The following is a 20,279-nucleotide window of genomic DNA, read 5'->3' on the forward strand; positions in this document are numbered from 1 at the left end:
TCTCTCTCTCTCTCTCTCTCTCTCTCTCTCTCTCTCTCTTTGTTTCTCTCTTTCGTTGCTACCTTTCGATACAGCAATCACTATAAAAACCAAAGAAAATGAACAAAAATGTCGATTCATTTTCTTTTTATTTCGAAGTTTGCTCCACGCAAAGTAAAAACTTCGTTTCGTACTTTGTTCGCATTCGTCGAATAACGCCTATTGTTTCCTTTTTTTTTTTACTCTTTCTCTTTCCCTTTCTTTCTTTCTCTCTCTCTCTCTCTCTCTCTCTCTCTCTTTCTCTCTCCTTCTCTTTTCCTCTTCGAGCGTAAGCGCTTACACGAAGATCCAGCTATTCTTTGGATTCGATTTACTTTTTCCTCCTTTTGCTATACCTTTTTCTCGCTCGACGGCGGCCACCGGATTTGTGGGCCATTGCTTAATTCCCTTTTTCCGTATCCTTCGGCCGCTTTCTTCCCTTTAACGTTCGTCTACTATCCTTCCTCACTCTCCCTCCACATTCTCCTCCTTAGAGCTTTTTCTTTTCTCTTCTCTCTTCTCTTCTCTTCTCTTCTTTCCTTCTTTCTTTTTTTCTTTTTTTCTTTTTTCGTTCCTTCTGTATTTATTCCTTTCGTTTCCTTTTTTTATCTTCCAGTAGCAATTGCCGAAACGTAATCTTCCCTCTTTTCCTTCTACCAGCTAGCTACATTTTATCCGGATATAAGTCCACGAATCCTTTTCCCTTTATGTATAGCAAAAGTATAGCAAAAGAACCGACTGATATTCAGACATTCGTCTTATCGATGTAGTATTCTTCTATTTATGAATAGAATAAACAAACTATGGATATATATATATATGTACGTGTATATATATATATATATATATATATATACACATATATATACATAGACTTTGTAATTATATATACGAAGTAAGAGAACTTCGTATTTTCTCAGACCTTTCCTTGTCCTCTTTTACGAACATCGCGACAACGTGTCGTCGTTCTCACGATTCTATTTTATTATGTCTCAAAGGAAGTACTTTCAAAAAGAAAGAGAGAGAGAGAGAGAGAGAGAGAGAAAGACAAAGATAGAGCAGAAAGTTCACAAGTTTACATATTAATTTAAGAATCCCGTTGAGCGTCTTACTCGTTGAGTACCAATGGAGCTAGTATTGGTATAAACTCTGGAAAATAGTTAAATAAGCCCATGGAATACTATAGTCGATCTTACGAAACTGTTAAGGGTTGTCTTTCGTAATCTAATGTCAGACGATCATTAAAGCCACAGAACAACTGAATCCAACGACTTCGACTTTCGAGCCCTATGAAACAAATCATCCGAAAGTAATTAGACTTTACTCTTGTTTCTCTTACCATTTCTCTCTATCTATCTATCTATCTATCTATCTATCTATATATTTATCTATCTATCTACACCTATCTATCTATATGTCTATATATATAGCACTCGTATTTTGACATTGCCGTTTTTTGTTGTTAATGGACTATAATTTATCACAAATGAAGAAAGTGTTCATTTTCCAAGCTCTTATTACTATTAGAAAGCGTAGAAATACGAGTAGAAGGTCACGAGGAGCATCGTAAAAGATCAACTTCCTAACAAGATCTCGTATTATAAAGAATATTACATACCAGGGATAAGTTATCCCATTGATCATTCGCAAAATTTGTAAAGGATAGTTAGTCGATGTTTCGTCGAGATCTTCGAATAAAATTCAAATGAGAAAGAGGCAGTTCAACACGTTATTACTGGGCCAAATATACGCACACGTAGGTCTATCTGTGTGATAAAAAAATCGAGGACATAACGAACTTGATGAAAAAATTCCTCCCTTAAAGTGATGACTCTTAAAGTTTCAAATATATAAAATAGATGAATACATTATAAATCTAAATCATAATAAGTGATATATATATATATATATTATAAATTTAACTTTCGCAATTTCGTAACTCGTATAAAGCTAAAGGAAAGAAAACAAAAACAATAGATAAAATAATAGATTTCAGTTTATATCCGTAATAAAAAAGGAATAAAGAAATAAAAAAAGAAAAAAGCTAGCAATAGACATTAGAAGATAGAAGTAAAATGGATTCGATTAAAAGAGAAATATATAAACGATACTTATAACTGGTTATATGTTTATACTTTTAATTATTATTGCTAATATCATTATTTTATTATTATTATTATTAATAACATTACTATTATTATTAATATTACTACTACTACTACTACTACTACTACTACTATTACTACTACTACTACTACTACTACTACTATTACTACTACTACTACTACTACTACTACTATTACTACTACTACTACTACTACTACCACTACTACTACTACTACTACTATTATTATTATTATTATTATTATTATTATTATTATTATTATTATTATTGTTATATACAATCCTCAATAATCCAATTAGAATACACGCACTGATCGTAAAGCGATAACAATGGTAGGCTAAGCAATTCGGTGAAAGGTTTCTCTCGTTTGGTAGGACATACTTTGCAAATCGGGTTACTACTCTCTAATACCAAGCAATTTCAACTGCAGGGCGTGGTCAAAGAGGGATAAAGAGGTAAAGAAGGAAGAGGAGAAGGTAGATGAAGGATAGAAAGAGTAAAGGGAGGATTGTAAGGTGGGTGGATGGTTGCTTGGGATGGGTGAGTAATACGATGTGAACCGAACGAACCGAAACTTTTATCAACTCTACCGACTTTAATTCTTTACGATATGACCCTTCGTTGTAACTCCCGTTTAATCTTGTTTTGTCGTTTTTACCATCGCCTAACATCAGAGAAGAGAAGACCTTCCACGTGATTTTTCCTCCGCTTGTGAACAGGACATAAAGAGAGACAGAAAGAGACAGAGAGAGAGAGAGAGAGAAAGAGAGAGAGAGAGAGAGAGAGAGAGAGAGAGAGAAGAGAAGCAGATAGTTAATAAAAAGGAAAATAAAAAGAAAAAAAAAAAAATACGAAACGAATAAGACGCTCGATGTCTTCGTCGTTGAAACATAAAGTCTACTATTATTATTACTAGTACTAGTATCATTACTATCATTATTATTATTATCACTACTATTACTACTACTACTATTACTATTACTACTGCTATTACTACTAGTATTACTACTACTACTACTACTACCACTATCATCACGAGAGAGACTAAACTCAACGAGACACGACACACTGCCTGGAAATTATTATTTCGAAACATTTGCATTACAAAGTTTTCTATCGGCTTGTGTGCTCTCGCATCAACGTGTATATATTACGTGTAGTTGTATGCGTGTATATAGGATAGACTCAAGGCACGACGAAAGAGGAGAGAGGAAAGGAGAGAAAATGGAGCAGCGCAGCGCAGTGGATACGCCTCACTTTGCACCGTAGTGCAACGCTGGTACTTCACACCGTGGCGTGAGGCTCAGAGGGGAGTGGGGGTTGCAAAGAGAGAGAGAGAGAAAGAGAGAGAGAGAGAGAGAGGGTGGAAGGCTGGCAAACTCGGCCGCTTTAACCTGCATCCGTGACTCCGCAACGGCGTCAACCATCCCCGACCGTCAGCTCACTCCCACTACCCACCCCTGCCTACCCCTTTACCACCTTTCCTCGCTTCGAAATGAAAAATGCAATTCGTCCATGCTTCCTTTGGCCGGACAAAAATTAGCATTTCGATTGTGTCCACCCTGTACGATAAAAGCTTCAAAAGGCATTGCCGTTGCAATTTTTCGATGTTCCCTCGATCGCACCCGACCTACGAACCACCCCTCCTCGCCCCCACCTTCACCCTCACCCCCATGTGATTTTCGCATATGAAGTGAGCGAAACTTTTCGTTCTCTTTTCCTGTTTGTTTGTTTTTTCTTTTTTTTTTCATTTTTCTTTCTTTTTTTTTTTTTTTCTTTTTATTATTCTCTTTCTTTCTTTTGCGAAAAACTTGGCCATCGATGGGTATTCATAAGAGACAAAGACAAACGGTGGAATATTAAAAAAGCTTCGGCCTGTCAGGTATCCTTTCTGAAGATGAGAAAAAAAAAAAGGAACATAAAAAAACAACTCATCGAATCCTTTTAATTCGATCTCGTGGAAAGAGAAAAAGAGAATGATGTATATGCAAGATAAATAGACGTTCGTTCGTAATCGGCAAAGTTTGAAAGAATTATACGATTTCGACGAATTTTCGACGAAGCATTTTCCACAAGGAAACAAAGTTGTTAGATATCTGAACGTTTTGCGGTCTACCGAAAGGAATCTTCCAGATGAGGGGATGATATACCTTTGCATCGTACTTCATTCCCTTATACCTTCTCGAAAGAAACTGCATATCGTCAGAGATTCGAAAACTTTGTACTGAAGTACTTCTATGGAATCTCATGCAATCATAGCGCGAACTTTAAGATGAGAGATAGAAATAGAGATAGATAGATAGATAGATAGATAGATAGAGAGAGAGAGAGAGAGAGAGAGATAAAATGAGAAAGATAGAGAGAGAGAGAGAGAGAGATAGAAATTTGGATCGAATACGACGAAGGTAGACGTTAATTTGAATGTAAATCTCATCTCGTTGCGAGGGTATCATTGAATAGGCAGCCGACGAACCATAAATTTGAATAACATCAATATATTCTCGGTCACTAAATCACTGGCCGACGTCAACGTAGGCGAGACGATTGAGTGACGATGGCAGTTCTGCCCCACCTAATGGCACTTCTTGCTTCTATCTCTCTATCCCTCTCTTTCTCTCTTTCTCTCTCTCTCTCTCTCTCTCTCTCTCTCTCTCTTCCCTTTCTCTTTCTTTCTACATCTTTCAAACCATCAAGTAAAATCGTTTTTCTACGTAACGATGATTTATTATTATAAAGCCTACAAGACCGACGCCATCATTTCTCGACTTTCTCTTTATCGATGAAACGTGTTAGATAGAAAGAGAGAAAGAGATAGAAGAGGGAGAGATAAAAAACGACCTTCGTATCTTTCTTATGATAACGATGAATAGCAGAGTCATTTAAATGATACCATGTCACATCTCGTTTCACGTATGGAAAAAGAAAAGATCTAGATGCGTAGAAACGTAGTATTGCGTAGAAATTTCTTCCAAATCGTTGCACACTCGACTTTTTCTTTCCTTCTTTATCTATCTCTATCTCTATCTTCGTCTATCTCTCTCGATCCTAATCGAGGCTTTCCGCCAGTCTCGCGAGTTTTCATCGACAAGAAGAAGAAAGAAAAAGAAAAATGAAAAAAGAAGGAAAAAAGAGAAGAGAAAAAAATAGAAAAATAAAAAGGAAGAAACACATACGTGGGTATCATTTATGCACTGCTTTACAACACGCTTCGTCCGTGCTTTTGAAAAAAGCTTTAGAGATGCGAGTCAGGAAAGCACCACGGTATACTCTCCTTACTAGAGAGACCGTACCTTGACCGGAAAACGTTGCCTACCCCGCATTCAACGGACTTCTTAAAGTGGATTTTCAGATGATAGCGGGACTCACTGAAATAAGATTACTTCGATAGAACTCGGCTCTGGCTTGCTTTAGAGATAGTCGATTTCGAAAAGCTAGTCGATTATTTTAATCGGTAGCCGATAGGATTTTTATCGGGGATAATAATGTCCGAATAATGTATATGATATGTATACATATATATATATATATATATATATATATATAATTTCTTTATTTTTTCTTCTTTTTTCTTTTTTTATAAAAAGATCCCGTCGTTGTCGATGTAAATTACTAACGATCTAATCGGATATGGAAATAAATTTAGCTACTTTATATAGAGTTCCTTTAGCGAAAGAATACAATACTTTTTCTACTCATCGATCATTCGATTATTCCCCATTAGAAATATTAGATTTTTTTTAATTATCGTGAGAAACGTTCGAACGAAGTTTCGAAAAGATCGGCGATGTTCGATCGAATAATACGATCGATTTTACGAAGGGAAAAAATTAATAAAGGACGGAAAGAGACGAGAGAGAGAGAGAGAGAGAGAGAGAGAGGGAGAGAGAGAGAAAGAGAAAGGGAAAGGAAAAGAAAGAAAGAGAAAGAGATATCAGAAAATTTTTCTCGGAAAAATTAGCGTTTCACCGTGAAAACTAAAATCTACGATCGTAGGAAATTCGAGTACAGTCTGCAGAGGACATCGGCACCGTCGATATCTTTCGTAGAATCCGCCGAAAGTTCAATGACACGCACGCGGAGCGTTGTCTCCGCACCGCACCTCTTCCTCGTCGAATCGATAAAAGTTTAAACTCGGCTAGCCTATCCGTGGTATCCCCTCCTTTTCTTTCTTTCTCTCTCTCTCTCTCTCTCTCTCTCTCTCTCTCTCTCTCTCTCTCTCTCTCTCTCTCTCTCTCTCTATCTATCTCTTTTCCCTTTCTTATTTAATCATCTGAATTTCAAGCGCTACTTCGTCTACAGTTCTATATCTGACATTTTATCTTCTATATTAGCCCAATCCTTCTCTTTCATATCCCATTATCATTTTCTTTCATTTATTTATCTATTTATTTACTTTTCTTTTGTTCACTTAATCCTTTCTTACCTTACGTTCATATCATCATTCCATTATTATCATCATTGATACTCTTATTCCTCCGTACGGAATAATAAAACCAAATGTTGTCATTTATCGTTAGTATAATATAATAGTTCGTTAGTGATAGATCCTACGACAACGTTTCCCTTCATAACTTCTTTTACACGTGACGCATAGGGGTGATAGAAGAAAAAAAAAACAAAAAAAAAGAAAAAAAGGAGAAAAAAGAAAGAATGGAAAGAAGAATAGGGGGGGAAAAAAGAAGAAGAAATGATGAGACTCACGTAGTTATCTCGTCGGGTGGGCACATTGCCCGCGGGCGTCGGTGAGGAATAACGCCGAAGGACGACGAGCTACCGTAGCCCGGGCGTTCTACGTGGCTTCGAACACGACAAGTTCGTGGCCCGTGGTGCCGATTTACCCGCAGCAGTCCCCAGTCCTCGCCGCGTCGACGTGGCGCACCCACACATATCCCCCGACTGCTCGTCCACGTTGTCGTCTTTGTCTCTGTCTTTGTCTTTTTCGTTTTCGTTTTCGTCTTGTTCGTCCTCCACGAGTCCACACCGACGTTATCCGCGCCGGCGACGGCGACGTCGTCGTCGTTGTTGTTGTCCGTCACGCTCGTCGTCGTTGTTGTCGTCGTCGTCGTCGTTGCCGCGACGATCTCGACGCCGGCGTCGAGGAGTAACGCGAACTTTCGTGCTCGGAACGAGCTAGAATCGTCGATAACGAACGACGACGAGATCGGTTGTACGAGAACACTTGGAGTAGAAGTAGAAGTAGAAGTAGAAGTAGAAGTAGAAGAAGAAGAAGAAGAAGAAGAAGTAGAAGAAGAAGTAGAAGAAGAAATAGAAGAAGAAGAAGAAGTGGTAGAGGAGAAAGAAGTAGAAGAAGAAGAATAAGCACCGAGCACCAACACCACCGACAACCACAACGATGTTGACGAGGAGGATGATGGCGATGACCTTGACGTTAATGGAGACGACGATGGCGTTGACACTGACGTTGACGTTGACGCTAACGCTGACGCTGACGCTGATGATGCCGATGACAACGACGAAGAAGAAGAAGCGACGAATATAGCCCAGAGAATAGATCCGGACGGTAAGGGAACGGCACTGCTTCCTCTTCGAACGAGGAGGACCGAGAAGGAGGAGACACGCGACCGTTGCCTCCGCTAGCAGCGACCGTTCAAAGGCCCTTGAAGGAGGAAGGAGCGAGGACGAGCCGCGGTTTTTGCGGCCGCGCGACCGACTACCATCGACAACAACATCGTCATTCGCATCGGCATCTTTAACTTTCTCGTCGGCACGAACAACATAGACGCATAGCCCGTAATCTTCCTAAAGACGAATCCCTTCAACGAGACGAACGCCACCGCCGTGATCGTCCTGATCGTTCTCGATCGTTTGCTCGCGCTAATGATCGCATTATTATTATCGTTAGTAATAATAGTAGTAGAATCGTTATTGCTCGTGCTGCTTTTCGTCGGCTTCTGTTTCTTGCAAGGGAACTCTCTCGTCATCGTCGTCCCCGTCGCACAGCTCGTTGCCGATAACGGCACGTTCTTTTCTATTAGCCCGATATCCGTGCCAGTGAGACTAGTCGTATTAGTAGTAGTAGTAGTAGTAGTAGTAGTAGTAGCAATAGTATTAGTATTAGTAGTAGTAGTAGTAGTAGTACTAGCAGTAATAGTTGTAGTCGTAGCAATAGCAGTGACAGCAGTCGCGGTAGCGGCAGTCGTCGTCCACGTCGTCCTCGTCCTCGTCGTCCTCGTCGTCGTCGTCGCAGTCCTTGCAGCCGTAATAATAAAAGCAGCAGCAGCAGCAGCAGCAGCAGCAGTAGCAGCAGCAGCAGCAGCAATATTAGTAGTAGTAGTAGTAGTAGTAGTAGTAATAGTAGTAGTAGCGGTAGGAGGAAGAGTAGCGGTAGTCGGCCTACTCGTTGCCCTCGTTGCCGTCGTTGCCCTCGTCCTCGGCGTCGTCCTCGTCGCGTTCACACTCGCCGTTACTACGCTACTCGACGTGTACGACCTCTTCGTTCTCTTCTTAGCCGATCCCGCCGTTGTCATCGTCGTACGAAACGAATCCGAGAGAACGTTCCGAGCGGCCATATCCCGCGGCGGAATCCAGCGGCTCCTGCCAGACGCAGCCGGGCCGACGAACGCACCGGCCGACCACTCGAGGCTTCTTCCACTTTATCCACTTTGTCCTCTTCGTCTCCCTTATCAACGACTCTTTCCACTTGCCGCGCAAACCAATAGTACTCGAGGAGGAGGAGGACGACGGTGCCCGAATCGGTTGCGGGCTTAACGCCGGCAAACACGACGGCGGCCCTTCCGCGCTTCCGTCTCGAGTCCGCCGACCTTATCTCTTCTTTCTTCTCCGCCCTCTTTCTCCCCTTCAACCTCGTTTTCTCCTTCTCGACGTTGTCCTCCACCTCGTCGTTTCTCGTTAACTCGCTCCACCGGAATCGCTCCAACACCGCACGCTCTCCGCCGCTAGTCGCTGCCGAGAAGGACGATGCGGCACGTGCGGCAGCCCGCATAAGAGGCGGACGCCTCTTCCACGAGGCCGACGACGATCATTCACCTAGAGAGCACCCACCACTACACCACTACCACCACTACCACCACCACCACCACCATCACCACCACCGCTACCCCGAACGCCACGCTGTCCTCCTCCTTCTCCTCCTCCTCCTACCTTCTTCCACCACCTCCTCGTTCCGCTTCCTACCGACTTTTCCTTTTGCCTCGACACACCTTTTTCTTTCCTTTCTTCCCACCCTCGCTCTTTTTTCCTCTTTCTCTCTCTCTCTCTCTCTCTCTCTCTCTCTCTCTCTCTTTCTATTTCTCCCTTCCTCTTTCTCTTTTTTCCTCCCCCTCTCTCCTTCTTTCACTATGAATTTTTTTCTTCCTTTAAGAAAATACAATGTCTATCCGACAAACCGAAACGCCGCTACTTCGGCCGCATTAAGCCTTCCGATGAACGTTGGACGATGCTTAGGTTCTCTCATGTCTCCGGCTTTTCTTTCCTTTTCTAACACTTCCTCGAATCTTATCTTCCTTCTTCTCCGTTCGGACACCTTCCTCCTCTAGTTATATTCCTCTTGTTAAAATTTACTTTTCTCTCCTTCTCCTTCTCCTCCTCCTCCTTCTTCTTCTTTCACTTCTTCCTCCTCCTGTGCGACAGCAGGAGAGAGGAAGCAGCGCTCGACGCGTACCTCTCGGCGGTCTTCTTCGGAAACTGCGCGTCCTCTCTTCGTCGTCGTGCGTGGGAGCTTGCGTGCGAGAGCTTGCGTGGAAGCTTGCGTGTCGAATTGTATGTGCGCGCGCGTGCTCTCTCTTTTCTTCTCCTCTTCTCTATCCGCTCAAGAGCCGTCGTCGTGTGTGCGCCAACTTTCTCGTAGAAACGTCAGGATTGCATGCGTGCCTGGGTACGTGCGTGCTTACATACGTACGAAGATACATAGAGACATACGCGCCCGCGCGCGCTCGCGCGCCTCTTTTTATTTCATATGACGAGAATAATCAGTCGGCCGGTCCACGGCGCATTCTTTCTCTTTCGGCACTGCGTGGTCCGCAGCAGCGGTAGCAACAGCAACAGCAGTAGCAACAGCAGCAGCAGCACACCAGCAACCAGCGGCAGGCACTCCCAGGACGCGTCTCTCTTTCTCTCTGACAATGTTCCGAGCGAGCAACCCACCTTAGCACTGACGCTCTCTGCTCGTTTCGGGGGGGTGTTGTGGCGAGCCGTCGCTCTACACTCCGCCCTCCACCACCTTCCTCTTCCTCCTCCTCTTTTTCCTTCCTCTCTCTCTCTCTCTCTCTCTCTCTCTCTCTCTCTCTCTCCCTCTTTCTTTCTCCCTCTCTCTCTCGTTCCGTTCCACGGTTAGAGTCGCTCTCCGGTTAGAGCCCCGCCGCACAAGCCACCCTGCGCCCCGGGAGCCAATACCAACCCCATGTGGAAGCCCCAACGCGAGACGTCGGCGATGACTTGCGAAGTCGGCCGAACGCGCCCGAGTCGCCGCCACCCCTGCGCGCCGACACCAACCAACTGCCCTCCCCTCCTTCTCTCTACTCTTCCTCCACCTTCCTACTCCTTCTCATATTTCTCTCTATTTCTCTCTCTCTCTCTCTCTCTCTCTCTCTCTTTCTCTCTCTCTCTCTCTCTCTCTCTTTCTCTCTCTCTCTCTCTCTCTCTCTCTCTCTTTCTCTCTCTCTCTCTCTCTCTTTCTCTCTCTCTTTCTTCAGACTCTACCATCACGCAGGTGCCGCCCCTGAAAGCTTGCCAAGCCCGCAAAACACCGCCGCCGCTGCTGCCGTTGCTGCTGCTGCTGCTGATGCTGCTGATGCCGTTGCCGCCGCTGCTGCTGCTGCTGCCATGTGGCAGCACCAACAGGAACGGCTGACCGGAGACGCACGATCATCACCGAACTCCTACGAGACAAACAACGATGATGCGAAAGAGACCATGTGGAAACCTCGAGGCGTCGCCGACGCGCCATCAGTGCCGTATCTTTCATACTACTTTTTATTAAGTTAGTACGTGTATCAGTCACGTGAGAAACATCTTAAATTCAAAACATTTCATTCAAGTCTAAGTCCAAAAGATCAAATTTCATAGCTACTTGAATTCCATTCTCCTATAAGACTCTCGATGTTTCAAGAGATGGTAAAGAGCATAGCTTTTGATGCTGCACTGGGCACGACCGAGAATCTACGAGCCGCCCTATTTCCCTCTCTCTCTCTCTCTCTCTCTATTCCTCGTTGCATTTACCCTTCCATATCCCTTTCTCCCACTACGTCACCCCTTTAGCCACCCTCGTCGCTCCTCGCTTTGCGAGGTACCCCAGTCGATACTGACACTGTCGGTGCGAGGTCGACTCGTCAGAGGGTGCTGAACGGAGACCAGAAGCGTCGACAGAGCGCTACGAAAAAAAACTCTGCGCTTATCCTACGTTCGTCTAAACTTATTCCACCCTTTATTCTTCTGCCGTCAAACATCCTCGGCATTGAATGTCCTACAATAAAAGCCCTATCCGATATGGACGTATCGAACACGTCCCTGCATTTTCACCCTTCATTCTATTCTCTCTCTCTCTCTCTCTCTCTCTCTCTCTTCTCTCTATCTATCTATCTATCTATCTATCTTTTTCTTCCTATCTCTTACTCTTCCCATTCTCCGCGTTCACTGACTTCTCTTCTCTCTCTCTCTCTCTCTCACACACACACACACACACTTACTGTGCAACCTCTCGACCTTTCCCTTCTCGCTACAGACGATCTCGAAATTGTTACGTTTAATGGACCGACCAAGAAACCCCTCGATACTTCCGTACACCCAACGAGCGAACACGCTAATGGCTCGAACACATCCCTAACTTGAATTCTCCTACTAATCCTTCTCCGACGAATCGAAGATGATAAATAACGCTTAAGAAAGAAGGTCTCCTACGTTAGTCCCCCATGTCGGCTTCAACCATTCTTGTCTCTCCGTACATCGTAACTTCTGTTATTCTCGGAAGTCGGCGTCGAACAACCCCTCCAAATGAATATATATGATTCTTTCGTTGTATCCTTTATTGGTCTGACACGTCCTTCGTAGTTACCTTTGCCAAAAATTGTCTACCTATCATAAAAATAAACGTCGAATTATTTTTTATTGCAAAAAAAAAAAAAAGAAACAAATATAAGTAATACACGCAAACATCGTAATATATTATTAGAAAATTATCTCAGTAAGTATGAAACGATCGAGCGTATTTTTTTTTTTTTTTTAATTAACAATGATTAATAAAATGAAAAATAAAAGAAAACGTATCCATGCGATTGTATCGAACATATGAAGTAAAAGTTAATATTTGGAAAAAATATTTAACCCACTTTTTTCTTATTTTCTTTTTATAATCTCATCCAGGGTAGAACGTGAGAACGTTTTATCGACGATTTGAAGGGTTGGAGGAAAGAAGGCTATGGGGTACGTGAGCTTGTATAGGGAAGGGAGAGGAAGAAGTGGGGTTGTAGAAAGGGGGGCACGTGCGCTCGAAACGACGAAAACACGCGATACTCTCGTGTACGCGGGTACACGCAGGAACGCGATGGAACCTCAGATATGGTGTTCTACGTTCTACGTCGTCGGTAGTAGCTCTACGCGAGTATCATACGTGTGAGGTATTCCCGGTAACTCTCGAATCCTCTCCCCCTAGTTCATGGATTCCTCAAAGTTAACGGGTATGCGTGAAGTTCTTGTTTTAGCGATACGGTCAACGGAATTTCTCGAGGACCCAGGATGCAATTGTGTTACCTTTGGACGACACGAATGCATCTCGAGCAAACGCGAGGTCAGAGTCACGAAAATTCAACGGAATCCGAAACAGTTGGCAAAGCCAATAGGCAATTGCGTGCCACAGTGGCACAGAGAAAACAAGAGAGATGGAACGAGCCAACGAAGAAATGGGGGCGAAAGAGAGAGAGAGAGAGAGAGAGAGAGAGAGAGAGAGAGAGAATATGAATGAACAACATCATCGATGAAATTAACGATATTAATAATTCATTCGACGATAGTGAAACGATTTCTTACTCGACTACTATCCGTACGTTTCCCATTCACAAGTTATTCGTTGCGATCAACGAGGCTACACCAACGAGTTGATTCACCATTGTATTGTATGTTTATCGAAAAAGTTTTGAATACTTTATCTTTTCTCTGTATTAAGATAACTCGTAGGTACCATTTATATACATACGTACACGTAAAGCCATCGATTTTATATGGTAAAGATTTTCTCTCCGTGCAATAGAATTTTTCTGTTTTTATCTTATGTTATCTTTGCTTGGTTCTATCTTATAAAGAATAATATTGGTATGTGCATATAGTATAATCTTTGTATAAAGATGTGACATGTCAAAACCGAATATTTCTTCGTTGCTATTATTACTTGTATAATGATTATATATATATATATATATATTAAATATAACAGATATTTAACGTGCAATTAAATTATAAATCAAGTTTTTATCTTTTGACTAATTGCTTTCGATTTGTATTATTTACAAATAATTATAGCGACGAAGAAAAAACAGAAAACTGATATGGTTGTCTTCGACACGTATAGAAATTATTAGCTTACAGTCGAATAAGAACGGAAAGATAACATAAAACAGATAGGAGAAGAAAAATTTTATCGAATAAAGAAAGAACCTGCGATATACGTCATTTGTTATCACAAGTGTACTTGTATATAAAGTTCATTAAAAAAAGAAAAAAAATCACATGTTTCTCGATTTTTCTTTTAGAAGAAAAAGAAAGGGAGCATCGATGAAGTAATTCGAGATATAAAATAAAAAAGCTAAAATAGGTAAGAGTCCAATCGATAGAATTATTTCGAGATCAGTGAAAATTCGAATTACATCGTTGCCTGCGCATACTTTATCGAGATGCAATTATCAGAAGAGTGCATACATGCATACATACATACATACATACATACATACATACATATATACGTGCGTACACATATCCATGAGTAGCAAGAACGATTGAAGAAGTAACTCGAAACGCGACAAATACCAGACGTATTTCCCTAGCGTCCTTTCAATCCCTTGAAGATGGATAAGCCATCTCTTCTGTATCGACGTACATACATCGATATATACTTTGAGTAACTCAATTACAACAATCTCAAGAGAACGGACCTATTGTTGTTCCAGGCAAATAATATTTGTACAAAGTGTTTATTGTCGGTTGTTCGGAATTTTTTCGATTAAAAAGAAAAAAAAAAAGAAAAAAGAAAAAACCAATAATTTTTTAATACGAACATTAAAAAAAAAAGAAAGAAATACTAATCTATAAATAAAAGATTTTTATCAAATCTTTCGATGTATCTCCAATCGTAATTCGTATTCATTAATTAATTACATATTATTAAACTAATCGTCTCTAAATCTACATCTAATCGAAAATTAATGATCGTGTCCACGAGTAAATCATACTATTTGAAGATTCTGTTTCGTTTGCTGCTAACCGGCTAACTTCGAATCGTATAAAGCACGAGCTTTATCTCCGTAATAGCACTACGATGAAAGTGTATGTTCGTGGGAAGGGATGCGAGACCAAAGCCATCAGAGGATAATGCTTCTACGAAGTCATACGCAGTTGTGACTATTACGAGCTACCGATTCCTTATCCCCCGAGCATAATACCGTCTGGTGTTCCACAAACGTCTGTTCCGCAAATGTTGCGGTAAATGGACCTGAGAACGCAAAATGAAAAGGACGAAAGTTTTCTTAGTATACGCCAACAAAATAGTCCTTCCCTTTAGACTTTTTAAAATTTCTTTAAACGTTTCATATTACTCGACTCGTAACTACGTACCTATTGCAATTTTCTATACAATTTATACTACAGGTATAATCTCTACAATTGCGAAGAAATTTCTATAAAGAACGGTGGCAACGTTCCTACAGAAAAGTGTCTCCTCGTAGATTTGGTTAATTTTTGTATGTTACATAGTTACCGTCGTCATCTTGTACGAATATCTCGATATAAACCACAACTTGATCTTACGAGCACGTTTCCGTGCTACTACAAGTCCTGGAAGATTCAGATTTAACGTGTAAATGTATAAGCATTTCGACCCGATATATATATGTGTGTGTGTATCTATGAGCCTCGTTCAAATGTGAGTACATGCGTATACATATAACTTTAATATACATATATTCTCTTTATATATAAGGCTTAAGAGAAAAGGGGTTAATTAAATATTTCATGAATAGTATATAAATATATTGTTTTCATTTAATTAAGAAGATCTAATATTAGAAACAAGGTAAGAATATTTCTGCGCCGAAAGACAGTAAAACAAATATCAATCAACTTACTGATCTTTCGTTGAAAAGATAGAGAAGAAAAAAAGAAAATATCGATACATTCGTGAAAGGAACATCGTAACGAGTGTTAGGTCGATTAATCGAATGAAAGAAACGGGAAGGTGAAAAATTAGTCGTTGAGACGAATACTCAAGGCCGTTCGAGTGGCGTTCGTGAACCTATTCGATTCCACCCTCTCTCCTCTTTCTTTTCCCAGCTTTAATGATGTTTCCTCAAACACCGACTTTTTCCCCTTTTCTTTGAACACTCGCGCGCTTTCAACTCCCGTGGGAACGAACGTCTTGCCCGTAACGTTCGTTGAAAGATCAGAATTCGAGCGGATGATGTCGGTGACAGACGGAACGGGACGACACCCCTGGGACTCGCGAGAAAGATAGACGAAAGAGAGTTCGTATCTCGATACTCCCCACCCACTACACCTCTTTAGTCCTGCCGAGTTCCCAGTCGAGTCTCCGTTTGTGTTAGGTTCGTTTCTTTACTGACTTCTCAATCGAAAGAAGGACAGAGACGAGACGATTTGCTCGTAAAAGTGAAAAAAGAACCTGAGAAGATTTGATCTTTTTCTTTCTCTTTTATCTTGGCGATACTAAGAATCGTTGATCTTTGGAGTCCCAACGAAAACTCTTTTTCTCTCTACGCTTCGTAACAATCACGAAATTACACCAGCCGTACGCTTAATAATGACATACTTCAATATTATTATACTTTTCTACGTGCTTATTGTTTTTCTCTTTCCCACGAATTATTTCACTTTTCTCTCTTTCTCTCTCTCTTTCATATCATTTTTATTTTTCCACATTTACATGCAAAGATATGCAATCACAGAAAAGACACACTCGATGTGAAACTGTTAAAGGGGTCGAATTAATTCCTACGGTGAAATAAGCTCTATATAATAATCGGCGAAGCATAAGCCGTGACGACGAGGATGCGCCAGACGAGGAACGTTAATATTGTTCTCTTAGCCACGTACACACGTATCTATCTCTAGCTACGTACATATGTACATACGTAGGTAGAATATACCGGGTGTCCCTAAAGGGGTCGGCATAATTTACGAACCGCGAGCCCAAACAGTCATTTAAAGTCCGACACCGCCCTGGCTATTATCCTGGAACTGCAAAACGGGCCGTGCTTCTCCACCTTCCAAAAAGAGAAAGAGAAAGATAAAGATATATATATATATATATGTAGCAAGAGAGAGAGAGAGAGAGAGAGAGAGAGAGAGAAGCTAGAGAAACGGCTTCAGACCGTTCGGTGGATACCAAGAGAATTCAACAACGAACTATAATGGGATTTTAGCTTATCTCACAACCCCTCCACTTTACCTTCCTCTCCTCTTTTTCCTCCCCCTCTCCTCCTACTCTATTGCTTTCCTTCACTTTCTAGTCCTCCCATCCCCGTTTATCCTTAGTTCGCGAGATATAGAAGATTGGCCGATGCGTGAGACCACATTAATTACCGGTACACGTCAGGAGGCTCTTTCGAGTCAACGCTAGTATCCTCTTCTAACCCTCTCATCTTCGATCTCATTCTAACCCACGAACCATCACTAGTAACATCACCACCTCTCATTCTTTCTCCCTATTCCTCTCTGAGCTTCTCGGCAGACTCCTCAACAGAAATTTCAAGAATGCGATTTTAACTGTAACTTTCCTTGTGATTAAGGAAGATTGCTTCTGTCTGAGAGGACATTCCCAAGGCTCGGAATTGATTAATAATTCGCTTCGACGATACAACGTTGCGAAAGAGAAAGAAATGAAGAGAGAGAGAGAAAGAGAGAGAGAGAGAGAGAGAGAGAGAGAGACAAGAACAAAGTGTTGCATTACTCGCGTTCCAAAATAGTTCTAGAGGAAACATCGCTAAACTATCTCTCTTTCGAAACGACGAACAAAGTCGATCGCCAGAGTTACGTCGTTCGGCAACTTGAAAACATTCGGCTCAGCTTAAACTTTTGAACAATTAACGCAAGCAGAGGAAAGGAAGTGTAAAAGTGTAGTCATGTGTGGCGACGATTATTATTATTATTATTATTATTATTATTATTATATTATAAATTAAACATTATATAAGTACAATTTTGATCCTCAACAATCCAAGTTTCTCGATCATCTTCAAAATTGGATTTATCGTAATCGCTCTGCAAATGATTCAAAGGAACGAATATGAAACATTTAAAATCTAAACGTTTTACGAATGTCATTCTTTCTTTTTTAATCTCAACAAATTCATATCGTTTAATTCGTCTATTTATATGCTACAACATGTGTTGTGATAATAAAAATATATCGATATATTAAAAAAAAAGATAAGAAGAAGAGAAAAGAAGACATCTATGATCTGATAAATCTCTACGAAGATATCTAGACAAAAATGTTGCGTTAATCAGAATATTGTCCCTTTTTAATAGAAACAAATTATTTATTTTGATATTTCTATCGTCGAAAAATAGTCGATGATATTTGAGTCAGTAATAAAAAACGTTAGTTGAGTTATCTCGTATAACGTTTGTAATAACATGTCCTATCTCTTGTAAAGACAACACGTTTTATTAATTTTAGCTGATAGTAAGGGATGTCGTAGTATCGTTGTTATATACACCCCGAAACAAGGATTATGGGGTCGAGTGATAAGGAAGAGAGGGATGTGAAGAAGGAAAACCGGACGAAAGCTGATGGGACTCGATCGATCTTTCAGGAAAGTTTGGAAATTGAGTGTGAATAGCGATAGACCGATGGACGTTCCTCAAGCTTGCCAACCGGAAAAATAATTCGGAAGATTAACCCGGTGACGTCCGAAAATGAATTTTCTCTGACAGATAAGCGGAACTTCCTTTATATATTTTTTTTCTTTCCATAGGAATGATTTATGATCAAACGATCGATGCACTGTCTCTTGTTTCCTCTCTCTCTCTCTCTCTCTCTCTTTGTCTCTCTCTCTCTCTCTCTCTCTCTCTCTCTCTCTCTCTCTGTAAAATTTCAGGAGAAAAGAAATGTCAATAAAAAGAAGAAACCTTTTAGAAGAACTGAATATAAAATTTCTCTTATTAATTTTAAACTTTCAATGTTATGAACGTTGAACGTCAAATGTTACTCGAACTAGTCTTCGTGAAATAATATACATCATCGTAAATTGCACTCAGTTTACTAGACTATTAGCAACTTCGTATGCCAGCGAAGGGATAAGAAGGGTGCATGGAGAGAGAAAGAGAGAAGCTGTAGTGAATTTTGATGCACCCATGTACAGAGCATATTCCTTACACCTGCCGGATACAGTACATGCAACGTAGACAAGACCCAAGAGTGTAAGCTTGTATGATCTATGTGCTAATACAAGTTGTCACAAAAGCAATGTTAATATCGTATGAAGTAGTACAAAGTAGTAAAATATCTTTATCTTTTAGTATATGAATTTTTTCTAACGAAATAAGGAAAAAGAAAAAAAAGAAGAAGAAAGAAAAGAAAAAGAAAATAATGTTTTCAATCTCACACGATCTTGATCGTGACCTAACGGAATAGAGAAAAAAGAATGAAAGAAGAAAATGTCCAAAAAAAAAGAAAAAGAAAAAGAAAAAAGTTTTCCAGTTGATCCATTTCTAATTCGAATAGAAATGAACCGGTAGTGCAACGATTCGAATCGAAGTGCATTCGCTCCGATAACTCGGTCCATCTACGATAACAGACGCTTTTAACGTTACAAACGATGCTTCCGTTATTTCGAAGTACAATTGGATCGTCGAACTTGTCGTTCTTGAAAATTTCTCTACGAGAACGCATCTACGTGTACGTACAATAACAGAATATATGTATATATGTATGTATGAGAATATATGTGTAAGAGAGAATATATGACGAGTGCGTATTTACGTAGGAGAGGCCAGTTACCTCTCGTCTGCACTCGAATGTGACGTCATAGTATTTCTCGAGCTAGTACTTCGCACTAGGAAAGCCGGAAAACAGTCACATTTGTCATTGTTATAACGGGCCAGGAATAGTATATAGTACATATAGAAAATAGAGAAATATTCGTATACCTATATAGATGTGTGCGCGTGCGTGTGTACGTATGTATGTGTGTGTGTGTGTGTGTATATATATATATATATATATATATATATATATGTACAACAATATGTACAATAATATAATGTACAATAATATATATACATGTATAGATATATATGAAAAGTAAGAAAAAGAAGTATTGGAAAAAAATAGAAACGAGCTTGAAAATAAAGATAGACTTAATGGGTAGACCTATTACTATTATATTATAACGTAGAGAAATAGCGATAACGTGAAGAAAGATGAGAACTTAGAAAAGAACGATCGTTTTGCGTTACTTCGCGAAAGGGAAGGGATTCTCGATTATTATATCTCGTATCGTCGAGCTAAAAGCTTCACAAATTTTCTCTCTCTCTCTCTCTCTCTCTCTCTCTCTCTCTCTCTCTCTCTCTTTCTCATATGGTTTTCTCTTTCTCAACAACCAGAGAAAGAGGAAAACCTCTCCTCCTTTTATCAAAGAAGACTACTTTAAACATTATTCAAATTAATTGTAAACTATAAAGTACAGTAGTATATATTATATTAAGCACGACCTATTTTCAGATAGTTTATCGTTCTATATATTATACATATATCGTTAAAGCAATCTATCTACGTCATGTGAACACAGTACCAAACTAAAGATTATTAGCCGGATACCGAGGATCTATTAGGACGATATGAATACTCTATATTATCCTTCGACGATGTAGCGAATCTATTTACTATAGGGTCCTTCCAAAATCTACGAGGGTCTCATGGCTAATGATGTTCTTT

General features: G+C 40.4%; 1 protein-coding gene across 1 annotated transcript in view; it reads right to left on the reverse strand.

The window, feature by feature from the left end:
- Nucleotides 1-7,363, reverse strand: part of LOC122633273 (acetylcholine receptor subunit alpha-like 1) — a 116,288-nt gene extending 108,925 nt beyond the window's left edge. Inside the window, exon 1 of the mRNA XM_043820987.1 lies at nucleotides 6,845-7,363. The gene's annotated coding sequence lies outside the window, so the exon portion shown is untranslated. The remainder of the gene's footprint in view (nucleotides 1-6,844) is intronic.
- Between the last annotated feature and the right edge of the window lie 12,916 nt (nucleotides 7,364-20,279).

This window comes from Vespula pensylvanica, chromosome 12 (genome assembly GCF_014466175.1).
Source record: "Vespula pensylvanica isolate Volc-1 chromosome 12, ASM1446617v1, whole genome shotgun sequence".
In the NCBI taxonomy this organism is placed as follows: Eukaryota; Metazoa; Arthropoda; class Insecta; order Hymenoptera; family Vespidae; genus Vespula; species Vespula pensylvanica.